Here is a 14466-nt window from a genome sequence, read left to right on the forward strand (position 1 = left end):
TCACGCGCGGCACGCCAGGAGTCGCACATTCCAAGCAGGCGACCTGGTGCTCCGAGTGGACCGGCAAAGGCCTCACAAGTTGGCTCCCGCCTAGGAAGGACCCTTCATCATCTCTAAGGTGCTGAACAACGGAGCATATCGACTCTACAACCTCAACAGTGAAACGGACGAGCCGCGAGCATGGAACGGAGATCTCCTGAAGCGCTTCTACACGTGACCGCCGACAGAGGCAATATAAAGAACAAGTATCATTGCAGTAATACAAAGCAGATTGATTTCTTGCAGGTTCAAAATTCTTCCGCGTTCGCAGACTCCGGTCTAAAAAATTCGCTCCGAGGGCGCACTCAAAGTCGCACTACGGGACTTAGCTGCGACCCAGAATCGCCTAAGTACAAACTCGCTCTGAGTGCGCACCAAAAGCCGCACTCGGGGACTTAGCTGCGACCCAGAATTGCCTAAGTACAAACTCGCTCCGAGTGTGCACTAACAGCCGCACTCGGAGACTTAGCTGCGACCCAGAATCGCCTAAGTACAAACTCGCTCCGATTGCGCACCAAAAGCCGCACCCGGGGACTTAGATGCGACCTAGAATCGCCTAAGTACAAACTCGGTCCGAGTGCGCACCAAAAGCCGCACTCCGGGACTTAGCTGTGACCCAGAATCTCCTAAGTACAAACTCGCTCCGAGTGCGCACCAAAAGCCGCACTCGGGGACTTAGCTGCGACCCAGAATCGCCTAAGTACAAACTCGCTCCGAGTGCGCACCAAAAGCCGCACTCGGGGACTTAGCTGCGACCCAGAATCGCCTAAGTACAAACTCGCTCCGAGTGCGCGCCAAAACCCGCACTCGGGGACTTAGCTGCGACCCAGAATCGCCTAAGTACAAACTCGCTCCAAGTGTGCACTAAAAGCCGCACTCGGGGACTTAGCTGCGATCCAGAATCGCCTAAGTAAAAAGCTTCCTTCGAGTGTATCCTCGAGATCCACTCGGAGGCTTAGCAGACCCTCATTGAGGCTCATGTGGATGTGAAGACAACTGGCAACTACATGAGTATCAACTCACTCCGAGTGCGCACGAAGAGTCACACTCGGGGACTTAGCTGCGATCCAGAATCGCCTAAGTAAAAAAGCTTCCTTCGAGTGTATCCTCGAGATCCACTCGGAGGCTTAGCAGACCCTCATTGAGGCTCATGTGGATGTGAAGACAACTGACAACTACATGAGTATCAACTCACTCCGAGTGCGCACGAGATGCCGCACTCGGGGACTTAGCTGCGATCCAGAATCGCCTAAGTAAAAAAGCTTCCTTCGAGTGTATCCTCGAGATCCACTCGGAGGCTTAGCAGACCCTCATTGAGGCTCATGTGGATGTGAAGACAACTGACAATTACATGCTCCGCATGTTTGCCATTGGCTTCACCAAGAAACGCCAAACAAAAACCACGAGCCAGAATCGTGTCAAAAAAACTTGGCGAAAGAAGAGCAAAATATTCGATTCATATCCAAAGTTGGATCGGCTCGGTGTGGGTCAAGCTTATCCACTCCGAACCACAAATGTGACGGCCAACAGCAGTGGCCAAAGTTTGATACAGATAACACTCGGCATTCCGAGGCAAAAGTGCGTTCACCATAAAGTTTTTCAAGCGTCACCAGGACTGGCAGGCTCCACAAAGGTGTCAAGGTCGATCCCGTCTGCGATGCGAGTGGCTGTGTCGATGAAGGTCTCCATGAAATCTTCGAATCGAAGCTTCTTGGTATTGACGACCTGCAACGCCTTCAGCTTTTCTTCGCGAGCTTCTTTGCAGTGCACTCGGACCAAAGATAGCGCCAAGTCCACACCACAACGAGCAGCGGACTTCTTCCATGCCTGCACTAGGTTCGGGACGTCCTCCAGCCGAGTCATCAACCCTTCTATTTCTTGCCGAGAATCGTCTTCGGGCCACAGCTCCTTGTCGATCCGGCCGATGACTTCTCTCAAACAACCAATGAAAGGTCCCACTCTGCCAAGGCGAATATGCACTCGGAGCATGTCCCGGTTGGCTTCGTCGCCGAGTGGAACGTTCGGAACAACTGACCGTTCAATGTCGGCTGCTTCAACCTCAGCGTCTAGACAAAAATCTACCAAGAAAAGACAAGCAGAAAGTAAGCGCAGAATAAACTCCAAAGACAAGAAGCACTCGGCAAAAAACTTACCACCAAGCAGTGCAATCATCTTCCTTGCTCAGTCGTTGACGTACTTCTCCTGCGCCATGCACCGATTGTTCATCACCTTCATCTGACCCATCAGTTCAGTTCTTTGCTTGCCTATTTTCTCAATTTTGGCCACCAATGCCTTGTTGGTCTCCCGGGACTCCTCCAAAGACTTCTTTGTGTCAGCAAGAGCCCCCTTCACACCAGCCAAGTCATTCACAGCTGCCTCCAATTCCGCAGCAAGCTGAACCTTTTCAGCCTTCAGAGCATTGTACGAGGATCCCATTTCGCAAGTCTTCTGCCAAATCAGCGCAAAGGGAAGATCAGACACATTCAACAAGGAAAACAAACAAAGCTCGAAGTTCTTCAGACCCCTGCCGATGCAAGCAATCAACGGCGGTCTCGGGGACTACACCCAGTGGGTTCACTAAGACTGACCCCACTGGCATGAAGCTCGAACAGGTCGGCCCTATTGAGCTATATGACAAACAGACAAATCTATGACACTACTATCACCCGGCCTGAGTAACACTACTCTCGGGGACTACTCCCAGTGGGTGCACTCGGAGTGCCTCCACTGGGACCATTCGGGCAGATCAGCTCTGATGCGCTCAGGTAATGAAAATACATATAAAGACAACTGCCGGTGCAAGCACTCGATAGAAGTCTCGGGGACTACACCCACTGGGTTCACTCGGAGTGAACCCACTGCTAAAACACCCTACTGTATCCGAGTCTATCATTGAAACCCCCAGTGGGTAACAAGAGGAAAGTAAACACTTACTAGCGCACTTACTCGAATATCGTCCCGGAGTTGCAAGCTTCTCTTATACAAAGACGTGATGGAGTCATACGCTCCCTTGGCGTCACCCACCATCAGCTCCACCTGCACCATGGCCTCCTTGGCGGCCCTGACTTGGTCTTCCGGAAGGTGTCCAGCGTCGTACTGGACGGTCGACGGACCCGGCACGACACAGGACTCCTTGGGCATCCCAAGTTCCGCTCCAGTCGGTTCCGCTACGAGGGGCACCGTCTCAGTCGGCGGCATCGTCTCAGTCGGCGGCACGTCCATGATGGGAGCAGCAGCAGATGGGACAACCTCAAGGACATGCGCCAAAGCTGGCCCTAACCCCCTTTGGTCGTCGTCCTCCAGGTGAATCACCTCCGAAGGAAGCCCGACTGAACAACATGAAATTACAGAAAAAGGGCAAGATTAAAGACAGCGCCCACGAAGCAATAATACAAACTGTCGAAGTCGTGACAGCGAACCTTGCTGGGATGTGGCAGCGTTATCCGTGTCCATATGATCATCGCCTTGGCGCGGAAGAGAGGTGGCGGAGGTAGCAGCTCTGTCGAGTAAAATCCACTCGACAGATAAGCATGAGTTCAACTAGATACTGAAGCAAGATGGGAGAACAAGACACTTACGCTGAGGCGACTGGAACAGCGATCCTCATCCGAGGCAAAGCTTTCTGAGGCTTGGGCCCGCTAGGTTTTGCCACCTTGGATGGCTGCTCCGTGGGCTCGGCAGCAGCGTCCCTAGTCCTCCTCACGCTCCGAGCACTCGGAGCCACGGGAGAGGCTGGCGGAGCACTCGGGGCCGCTGGAGGAGCCGGTGGAGCCGCAGGTTCGTGACGGCGCTTAGTTCGAGGCCCTGATGGTGGAGGTGGCGAGCTCTGCTCCCCGACCTCTCCCTCCTCCTCTTCAGTCTCCTCCTCCGTCTCCCCACTGTCGAAAACGTACTCGGCGCTATGCATGCTGCCTTCCTGGCTGCCCTCCTCTTCCTCAGCTGGATTCTCGTTCGAGACGGGAGAATACCAGTTGGTCCACTCCTGCACAAAACACAGTCGGCAACGTCAGATGTGAGGCGGCGGTACAAGAAAAGCGATAAATCTAAGAAGATTGAAAGCACTCAACAAGAGGTGCTCACCTCATTCGGAGGAGGATTATCAGCGCGGAAGGGCTTCACCCGCCGGGCTCCTCTGGGGTTGTCGCATGCGCGCGTGATGCTGCGGACCCAAGCCGTCACAACCTCCCCGGTCACGCATTCTAGATGAGTTCGAGTGGAATCCTCAGGCCCCGCGTAGTGCCACATGGCGTGGTGTCGGGCTTGCAGCGGTTGGATGTGCCGACCCAGAATAGTCTCCAGCAAATCTGTGTCGGTGACTCCCTTGCGGACGACAGTTATCAGCGCGTCGACCAGAGGTTGGATCTGGATCTTTTCCACCTTTGAGAGCGCAAGCTGCCTAGGAGGGGCCGGACGGTCTAGGCTAAAGGGTGGCAACCCAGTCGCGGCATTCGGACAAGCGATGTCCTGGCAGTAGAACCAGGTCGACTGCCAGTTCCTACCTGACTCGGACAACTGGAGAGGAGGGTAGCTACTCTTCGTTTTCTTCTGGGAGCCTAAGCCCCCAGAGAGCTGGAGGAGATGGGTTTTATCGTCCAACTGGCTAAGCTTTTTGACAGTCTGGGACCTAGCGCAGAAGATGTACTTAAAGATCCCCCAATGGGGGGGACATCCAATAAAGCACTCGCAAAGGGTGACGAATGCGGCAAGATGGGCTATCGCGTTTGGAGGAAAATGATGGAGCTGCGCCCCGAAGTGATTCATAAAACCTCTAAAGAAGGGGTGGGGAGGCAAGGAGAAGCCCGTGAACACGTGGCTGAGCAGCAGGACGCGCTCCCCCTCCTGCGGCGCCGGCTCCGTCTCGCCCTCCGCCGGCAGCCTCCACGACTTGTTGGCGATCATGCCATGCTCCACTAGCTCCAGCAAATCGTCCGCCATCACCGTGGAGGGGAGGAAATCCCCCTCGATCCACCCCGCCGGCAGTGCCCGCTCTCGCCCTGGGCAGGGGCCGCCCCCTTCTTCTTCTTCTTCTGCGACTCGAGTTTGCTGGTCTGCCCCTTCGTCATGGTGAAGGCAACAGATCCGGCGAGGAGGAGAGGAAGGAGGAGGCTTGGAGCGCGCAAGGAGCTACAGGAGGAGCGAAGTGAATGCGAGTAACAAGGGGATCGCAACAAGAAACCCCCGCCAGAGAGGCTTAAATAAGCTTCTGACTCGGTCACTAACAGGTGGCCCCAAAATCTTATCCCCCGACCGGCTGCTACGATGTTAGTGGAGAAGATAACGGTGCGGTAATCGAGGCGGCAGAAACTACTCGATGGCGATGACGACATCACCGCTGAGCGCGCGGCAACCGAAATTTGAGGATCCCAGAAAATCCGCCGCTGTCAGTTTGACCGGTCACATCGAAAGATTCCGCGGAAGCACTCGGTCCCTGACAATTCGTTTCACTGGTATATTCACTCGGATCACCGGTCTAAAGGATAAAATGGATCGAGGCAAACAATGCCAAAGTCACATCCATACTAGTCGGATCCATAGTCCAGGCATCACTTCGTCATTCCAACCCCGATCTATTCGGGGACTAATGATGGGGTTATAGTCCCACGGTAGGGTCATAGGCCTGCCCTATAGGTCCTACCCAAGGACTTCCCTTCATAGAGGACAAGGCCCTTAGACAGTTCCGATTGAACTAAGGACTCCCCCATCATCCAGTCGGTGACGAGCATTCGGAGCGTATTTAACGTACCGACTGAATTCCACTCTGTACATCGTAACCTCCCAGGAGGGCAACGGTCATACGTTTTCATACACCATTATTAGCATTTAAGGCATGCGTTACCTGTAACGTAGGCATTTATTCGCCACTATTCCACCTCTGTCCACCGGGCCGTTGTGGAAGGCAGCGCACTCTATATAAGCCGCTCTTCCCCACTGGTGCAGGGGTTGGCATTTACTGTAATCCTATATTCCACTCGACACTAAGCTCCCAAGAGCACTGAGACGTAGGGCGTTTACCTCCACCGTAGAGGGGCCTGAACTCATACAACCTCGTTGTAGCTAACGCTCTGCCCATCCTTTCGTACCCTACACATCTACTGTCAGACTTATACCCACGACAACTATTTTCTTATTGCCTCTATGGCATATTTCCAACACTTTTAGGCAAATGTACTACAAATGTGCTATAGTACCACATGTTGACGTTTCTTTTACCTAGGTGGTGAGAGGGTGAGCAGAATTGATATGTTTTTATAGGTCAGTTGTTGTCGATTAATTTAAAAAATTGTTGATCTCGTCAAAATCATGAAACAAATCCAAAATTGAATATTGTAACTGAATGAAATAGTTACAAAATAAGGATCGTAGTAAATTAAAAGAACTGAATAAGAGAGCTCCATGGGACATTGTTGACTCGGTCAAAATATGATGGCCCAGTTTTAAATTGAAGATCTTAATTGATGCGAGGCATTAAAAATTAAGGAGCATATCTATTCCTAATATTAAAGGGATATTAATTTCTCCACTTTGTTTTGTCAGGTCACGTCTCGTACGCCATCGTTGATCGTATTTGTTTCCTTGGTCTCACTAGGCCAGGTGTCTCCATTTTGATGACTAAAATTAAAAGGGATAATTAAATTTATGCCCCTAGTTGTGTCCCACCTGGCTGTTTTACCCCTAATTTCCAAAAGTCACCGCTTATGTCCAAGTCACTTCGCTCCTCTTATGCTTTTGCCCTTTGACTGTTTGACCGTCAGTTTGAAAACTTTATAACTAATTCATACTAAATCAGAAAAATGCAAATAAGATACCAAAATGTTTGGAAAAACATCACCTATATGTCAGTGTCATTTGCATTCATGACAAAGGTGTTGGAAAGTGCCCATCCGAGTTTTACCTCTTATGATACCATCATGAATAGTAAAATAGAAAACAATTCAAAAAAATATTTGGTGGCAAAGAATGAAAAATGTTTTAAGTGCTTGCCAAGTTTCATCAAGGAACTACATTTGTTGAAGTCATGACAAAAAAATCTATTTTGGAGTGCTGATTGTTTTTTTTCCATGACTTCCACAAGAAGCATTATCGATGACATCAACATGATGTAGCAATATACTGGCATGTCCTTTCCTTCCCTGCATTGATATGCTTCATTTCTTCCCTAGCTAATATATAATGCGTATGTGTGCTAACTTTGTGGCAACCCGAAAGTACAGAGGCAACAACAGATAAATAGATCTATTAGATTGTCTATCACAAAAGTGTATTCAAGGACTTATCTGCAGCACATATGTATAATGGTGCTTTGGACGAGCTATTAATTGACAACCTTATTAATGCTTCAACTTTTTGGAAGATTGTTATACTTGGCAATACGATCTCTTTATTCAGTATGGGGTGAGCCTAACACTAGTAGAAAACAGAGCTTTGGACCAGGCGATGAAAGAGCTGTAATCCTGGTTCTGTTACGAACCAGGACCAATTGGTGCATGAGTCCCGGTTTGTGAGGCCACAACGCTGGCCTGGCCACGTGATACGTCCCAAACGTATCTATAATTTTTGTTTGTTCCATGATCTTTTGGGTGACATTGTTATATGGTTTGCTACACTTTTATACATTTTTACACATATTTGGACTAACCTACTAACTTAGTGCACCCAGTGCCAGTTTATGTCTGCTGATGTCTTTTTTGCAGGGACTTTTACCCCAATTTACAGAGCCCCAAAAATCCCGAGAAAAATATATAAAAATAAGCGTGACGGAAGCTTCACGAAGCATCAAGGTGGTCCAGAGGGGAGCCAGGCCCTCCCTAGGCGGCCACCCTATGCGGCCCCCCTCCTGGCCGCGCCACTAGGCCGCCTGGGTGGAGGGTCCACCCCGTGGTGCCCTCGTGCGGCCTATATTTACCTCTCCGACAAAAAACCCTTACATCATATCAAGAATCGCGAATTACTCCATTGTTCCACCGCCGCAGCACTTTCGAGATCGGGAGCGCTAGAAGACCTCTTCCCGGCACCCTGTCGGAGGGAGGATTGACCTCCGGGGACCATGAGTCCATGACCAGTAGCTATGTGATGTATTCTCTCCAATCTCATGTTTCAATGCCTAGCCCTTGTGAGTTGCCCTACATGATCAAGCCATCTATGTAATTTACCTGCTGTTGCTATGCTTGGTTTGCTGGGATCCGATGGATTATGAGATTATGTTCAGATTATGATGAGTTATAGATTTGGTTCTCCTTTTATATTATGTTCTTGAGTAATTCATGCATGTTCTCCATTGCTTTTTATTGCTTTGGCCCCCATAGTAGATTGTAACTCCAAGAGGGAGCGTTATGCATGATTGTGGGTTCATGCCCCCTGATGTCTAGCTTAGTGACATAAACATGAGACTAGGGGATGTGTTGTTGCCACCAGGGAGAAAGCAACGGTGCTTGTAACCATGGTTGCAAGGATTGTTTACCTTACATAAAGTTCATTAATGCAGTTGCCCGTTGCTTTGAGTTTACACTTTGGGTGGGGCTCGCAACTAAATACTAGCGAGATGTTCTGGATAGATATCTCAAGGTGGATGATTAGAGAGTAGATGCTGATGGATAAACGGTCTACTTGTCTTGGCGTACTGCCCATTACTTTTGAGCCTCTAACTTTCTAATAGCATGATTAGCATTGCGGTGCGTTTATAATTCTGTCAATTGCCCAGCTGTAATTTGTTTACCCAGCATAGTTATTTATCATCTTTTGGGAGAGAGACATCACTAGTGAACATCATGTGACTCTGGTCCATATTACCACCATTGTTTACACCTCCACCATTTACTGTTTTTATTTAATTTTCCATTGCAATAACTATCGCTATTCCCGCTTGTCTTTTGATCCTTTGCAAACTACAAGGCTGGAGAGATTGACAACCTCTCTGAACTCATTGGGAGCAAATTTATTTACTGTGTGTGCAAGTCCACGTCTTCTGCTAGCACCAGAGTAGGAGACACCTACTTGTTGATCCTCGGAGTCCTCCTGGTTCGATAAACATTACAGTCCCCATGTAAGGGAAATCTGTTGCTGACTACATCTCCACCTTCCACTTGGGGTAACCAACGAGGGGCGAGAAGTATATCCATCAACTCGTCATCAAGCAAATTTCTAGCATTGTTGCCAGGGAAGTGAGTGCTTGAAGGTATATCTTTAGATCTTGCAATTAAATCTTTTTGTTTCTTGTCTTTATTTCACTAGTTAGGCTTAATGGAAAACAGCAAAAATATGAGAGAGCTTTATAAAATTTATCTTGAACTAGGACATGAAGTGTTTGAGGAGAAAATTAAAAAACCTATGGAACTTTACTATTTGCATAACAATTATGATGGTGGCAATGTTATTAGTATGCTTTCTTTGAATATCAATATTGCTAATAGTAGTACAGGTATGGGCAGCGCTACTGGTAAGTAGTATTAGAAGTAGCGCTTGCCTGCCCAACGCTACTGCTAACTATAGTAGTAGCGCTTTCCCATAGTACGCGCTGCTGCTAAGCAGTGCTACTGGTAACTTTTACCAGCGCTACTGCTGACTTTTATTGCTTTCACAGATTTGTATTTGTGATGTATTTATACAGATTCTATACAGATTTGCATCATATTAAACATACAACATTCTCACATATCATAGACATACAATAGTCTCGTCATACCATCATCATCATCATCATTCAACACAAAATATCATCACATAATCTCAAAAATAGCGATACATAAGTGCGATCATGTCATGTCTCAAATAAGTGCAACTGCATGGTCATGGCATACCCACAAGTTTCATCATCTCTATCTACAACATGATGTTCAAGAGAAGAGCGATCAGCATGAGGAAGAGCGCGACTACGTAGTACCGACGGTCCCTCCTCTCCTCATGTTGGAGTGTCCACTTGAAGTAACTACTTTCTGCTTCGGCTCTGGTGTCGAACCCTGTGTGGGTAGCACCCGGGTACCTGTGCACCTGGGCCTGAGCGGCTAGCCAGTGGTCGTAGACTCCTGGAACCCTCCCAACGTACACGACGTAGTAGTCCTTCGCCATCTCTGATCTAGGTACCTGCATCGTGAGTTGTTGATTTAAACGATAATATGGAACATAATGTACTTAAGAAAATGAAGAGGTATGATTAGCAAAATAAAAGCAACCAATAGTAAACATAAATGACGAAGTTCCTCATACCCAAACTAATTAACTAGAACGATCTATGCTAGTTTAGGACCACGGTTTAGTTACATCACATAGTTTCGCCGTGCATAATTTCAAAGTTTTGCCATAGAAAGACAGTAGTGATAAGGCATGCTAGTTCAGGACCACGGTTTAGTTACATCACACTGTCATTGACAATCAGTCGTTCAGGTCCTTGTCCCAATCTTCATAGTCAGCGAGGACGCACCTGAGCTTCGTGAAAGGGTTCTTGTCCAGACGCTGAGAGACTAGCAGTGATCGGACATCAACCCGCGTGATTGCCCCATTGTAGAACATCCCCGTTGGTTCGAGGACTTGCTTAATGATCACTTGGTCTAGTTCACATTCTATGTGACAAAGCTCTAACAATCCCAATTGGTGCAATAGCATCTCTATTAGCAAGCTTGATAGTAACATCAATTTCCTCTAATTCGGCTGGTGCAATATCATTCATAATTTCTTGGTATAAGGTAAAGAGAATTGCACTCACACTAGCACCCACATGACATAAGACATGATAACAATGATCTCCTATTTTAATAGAAACAACACGCACACCAACAATAGGTCTATGTTTACCCTTAGTATGAGGTCTAGCAATTCTAGCGGGTTCATCATAGAAGTGAATGACATGCCCATCAATATTATCAACCAAGAGATCTTTAACCATAGCAATATTAGGTTCAACTTTAATTTGTTCAGGAGGTATAGGTGTTCTAGTCAACTCTTATGAACCATAGTTGAAGCTTTAGCATGTTCGTTTATCCTAACAGGAAAGGGTGGTTTCTCAATATAAGCAGTAGGAATAGCAGGATCAGCATTATAAATAGTAGTTTCTTCTTCAACTTTAATAGGTTCTACCACTTTATCTTCAATGGGAGGATGATATTTAAACCACTTCTCCTTGGGGAGGTCAACATGAGTAGCAAAATATTCACAAAATGAAGCTGCTAACTCAGAGTCAAGTCCATATTTAGTGCTAAAATCACAAAAAGCATCGGTGTCTATAACGGATTTAACACAATCAAACTTAAGGCTTATACCTGAATCATTACCTTCGTCGAGTTCCCAATCTTTAGAGTTGCTTTTAATTCTTTCCAATAAATCCCATTTGAATTCAATATCTTTCTTCATAAGGGAACCAACACAAGAAGTATCGAGCATGGATTGATCATTACGAGAGAACCGAGCATAAAAATTATGAATAGTAATTTCCCTCGGGAGCTCATGATTGGGGCATGAATATAACATTGAATTAAGCCTCCCCCAAGCTTGAGTGATTCTTTCTCCTTCACGAGGTCAAAACTTATAAATATAATTCCGATCATGATGAACCAGATGCATAGGATAAAACTTCTGCTAAAATTCCAATTTCATGCGGTTGTAGTTCCATGATCCAATATCATCACATAGCATATACCATGTCAATGCCTTTTCCTTCAAAGATAAAGGAAATACCTTCTTCTTGACATCATCCTCGGGCAGACCTACAAGATTAATTAATCCACAAACTTCATCCACATAGATTAGATGCAAATCAGGATGTAGTGTTCCATCTCGTGCATATGGATTAGCTAGGAGTTTTTCTATCATACCCGAAGGAATTTCATAATAAATATTTTCAGTAGGTGCAGCAGGTTGAGGAGCATCTCTTTATGCTTCCGCTCGGTGTGAATATACCCCGAACAAGCCCCTCAAAGGAATATTTTCCATAGTGACAAGTGACAGTAAATTTCAGCACAGTATATAAAATTTTCCATACCAAGTTCCACTTACCAAAGGCGCTTCACTCCCCGGCGACGGTGCCAGAAAATATTCTTGATGACCCACAAGTGTAGGGGATTTATCATAGTCCTTTCGATAATTAAGAGTGTCGAAACTAACGAGGAGCGGAAGGAAATGACAAGCAGTTTTGAGTAAGGTATTTTGTGCAAGCACTGAAATTATCGGTGACAGATGTAGTAAGATAATTTGTAATGGGTACCAAGTAAAAAATGTAAAAATGGTGGAGACAAGTGGACCAATCCTTTTGGTAGCAAAGGACAAGCGTGGAGAAACTCTTATATAAAGAAAAGCACTCCCGAGGACACATGGGAATTTATGTCAAGCTACTTTTCATCATGTTCATATGATTCGCGTTCATTACTTTGATAATTTAATATGTGGGTGGACCGGTGCTTGTGTGCTGCCCTTACTTGGACAAACATCCCACTTATGATTAACCTCTCTCGCAAGCATCCACAACTACGAAAGAAGAATTAAGATAAATCTAACCATAGCATTAAACCTATGGATCCAAATCAGGCCCTTACGAAGCAACACATAAACTAGGGTTTAAGCTTATGTCACTCCAGTAACCCATCATCTAGTTATTACTTCGCAATGCCTTCCTCCAGCCCAAGTAATGGTAAAGTGTCATGTAGTTGACATTCACATGACACCACTAGAGGAGAGACAACATATATCTTATCAAAATATCGAACGAATACCAAATTCACATGATTACTTATAACAAGACTTATCCCATGTCCTCAGGAACAAATGTAACTACTCACAAACCATATTCATGTTCATAATCAGAGGAGTATTAATAATCATTAAGGATCTGAACATATAATCTTCCATCAAATAAACCAACTAGCATCAACTACAAGGAGTAATCAACACTACTATCAACCCATAGGTACCAATCTGAGGTTTTGAGATAAAGATCGGATACAAGAGATGAACTAGGGTTTGGAGAGGAGATGGTGCTCATGAAGATGTTGATGGAGATTGACCCCCTCTTGATGAGAGGATCGTTGGTGATGATGATGGCTTCGATTTCCCCCTCCGGGAGGGAAGTTTCCCCGCAGAATAGCTCCGTCGAAGCTCTAGATTTGTTATGTCGAAGTTCCGCCTCGAGACGGCGGCGCTGCGTCCCAAAAGCACTGATATTAATTTTTTTCTAGGTCAAAACCCTTCATATAGCAGAAGATGGCACTACTAGGGAAAACCCTACTAGTAGCGATGGAAATATGCGTAGCAGTAGCGCTGGGTCGAGCGCTACTGCTATCGCGCTACAGTTAAACCCTAGTAGTAGTACAGGTATGGGCAGCTCTACTGGTAAGTAGTATTAGAAGTAGTGCTTGCCTGCCTAGCGCTACTGCTAACTATAGTAGTAGCGCTTTCCCATAGTACGCGCTGCTGCTAAGCAGTGCTACTGGTAACTTTTACCAGCGCTACTGCTGACTTTTATTTCTTTCACAGAGTTGTATTTGTGATGTATTTATACAGATTCTATACAGATTTGCATCATATTAAACATACACCATTCTCACATATCATAGACATACAATAGTCTCGTCATACCATCATCATCATCATCATTCAACACAAAATATCATCACATAATCTCAAAAATAGCGATACATAAGTGCGATCATGTCATGTCTCGAATAAGTGCAACTGCATGGTCATGGCATACCCACAAGTTTCATCATCTCTATCTACAACATGATGTTCAAGAGAAGAGCGATCAGCATGAGGAAGAGCGCAACTACGTAGTACCGACGGTCCCTCCTCTCCTCATGCTGGACTGTCCACTTGAAGTAACTACTTTCTGCTTCGGCTCTGGTGTCGAACCCTGTGTGGGTAGCACCTGGGTACCTGTGCACCTGGGCCTGAGCGGCTAGCCAGTGGTCGTAGACTCCTGGAACCCTCCCAACGTACACGACGTAGTAGTCCTTTGCCATCTCTGATCTAGGTACCTGCATCGTGAGTTGTTGATTTGAACGATAATATGGAACATAATGTACTTAAGAAAATGAAGAGGTATGATTAGCAAAATAAAAGCAACCAATAGTAAACATAAATGACGAAGTTCCTCATACCCAAACTAATTAACTAGAACGATCTACGCTAGTTTAGGACCACGGTTTAGTTACATCACATAGTTTCGCCATGCATAATTTCAAAGTTTTGCCATAGAAAGACAGTAGTGATAAGGCATGCTAGTTCAGGACCACGATTTAGTTACATCACATTGTCATTGACAATCAGTCATTCAGGTCCTCGTCCCAATCTTCATAGTCAGCGAGGACGCACCTGAGCTTCGTGAAAGGGTTCATGTCCAGACGCTGAGAGACTAGCAGTAATCGTACATCAACCCGCGTGATTGCCCCATTGTAGAACATCCCCGTTGGTTCGAGGACTTGCTTAATGATCACTTGGGCTAGTTCA

Source organism: Hordeum vulgare, chromosome 3H (assembly GCF_904849725.1).
Source record: "Hordeum vulgare subsp. vulgare chromosome 3H, MorexV3_pseudomolecules_assembly, whole genome shotgun sequence".
Lineage (NCBI taxonomy): Eukaryota > Viridiplantae > Streptophyta > Magnoliopsida > Poales > Poaceae > Hordeum > Hordeum vulgare.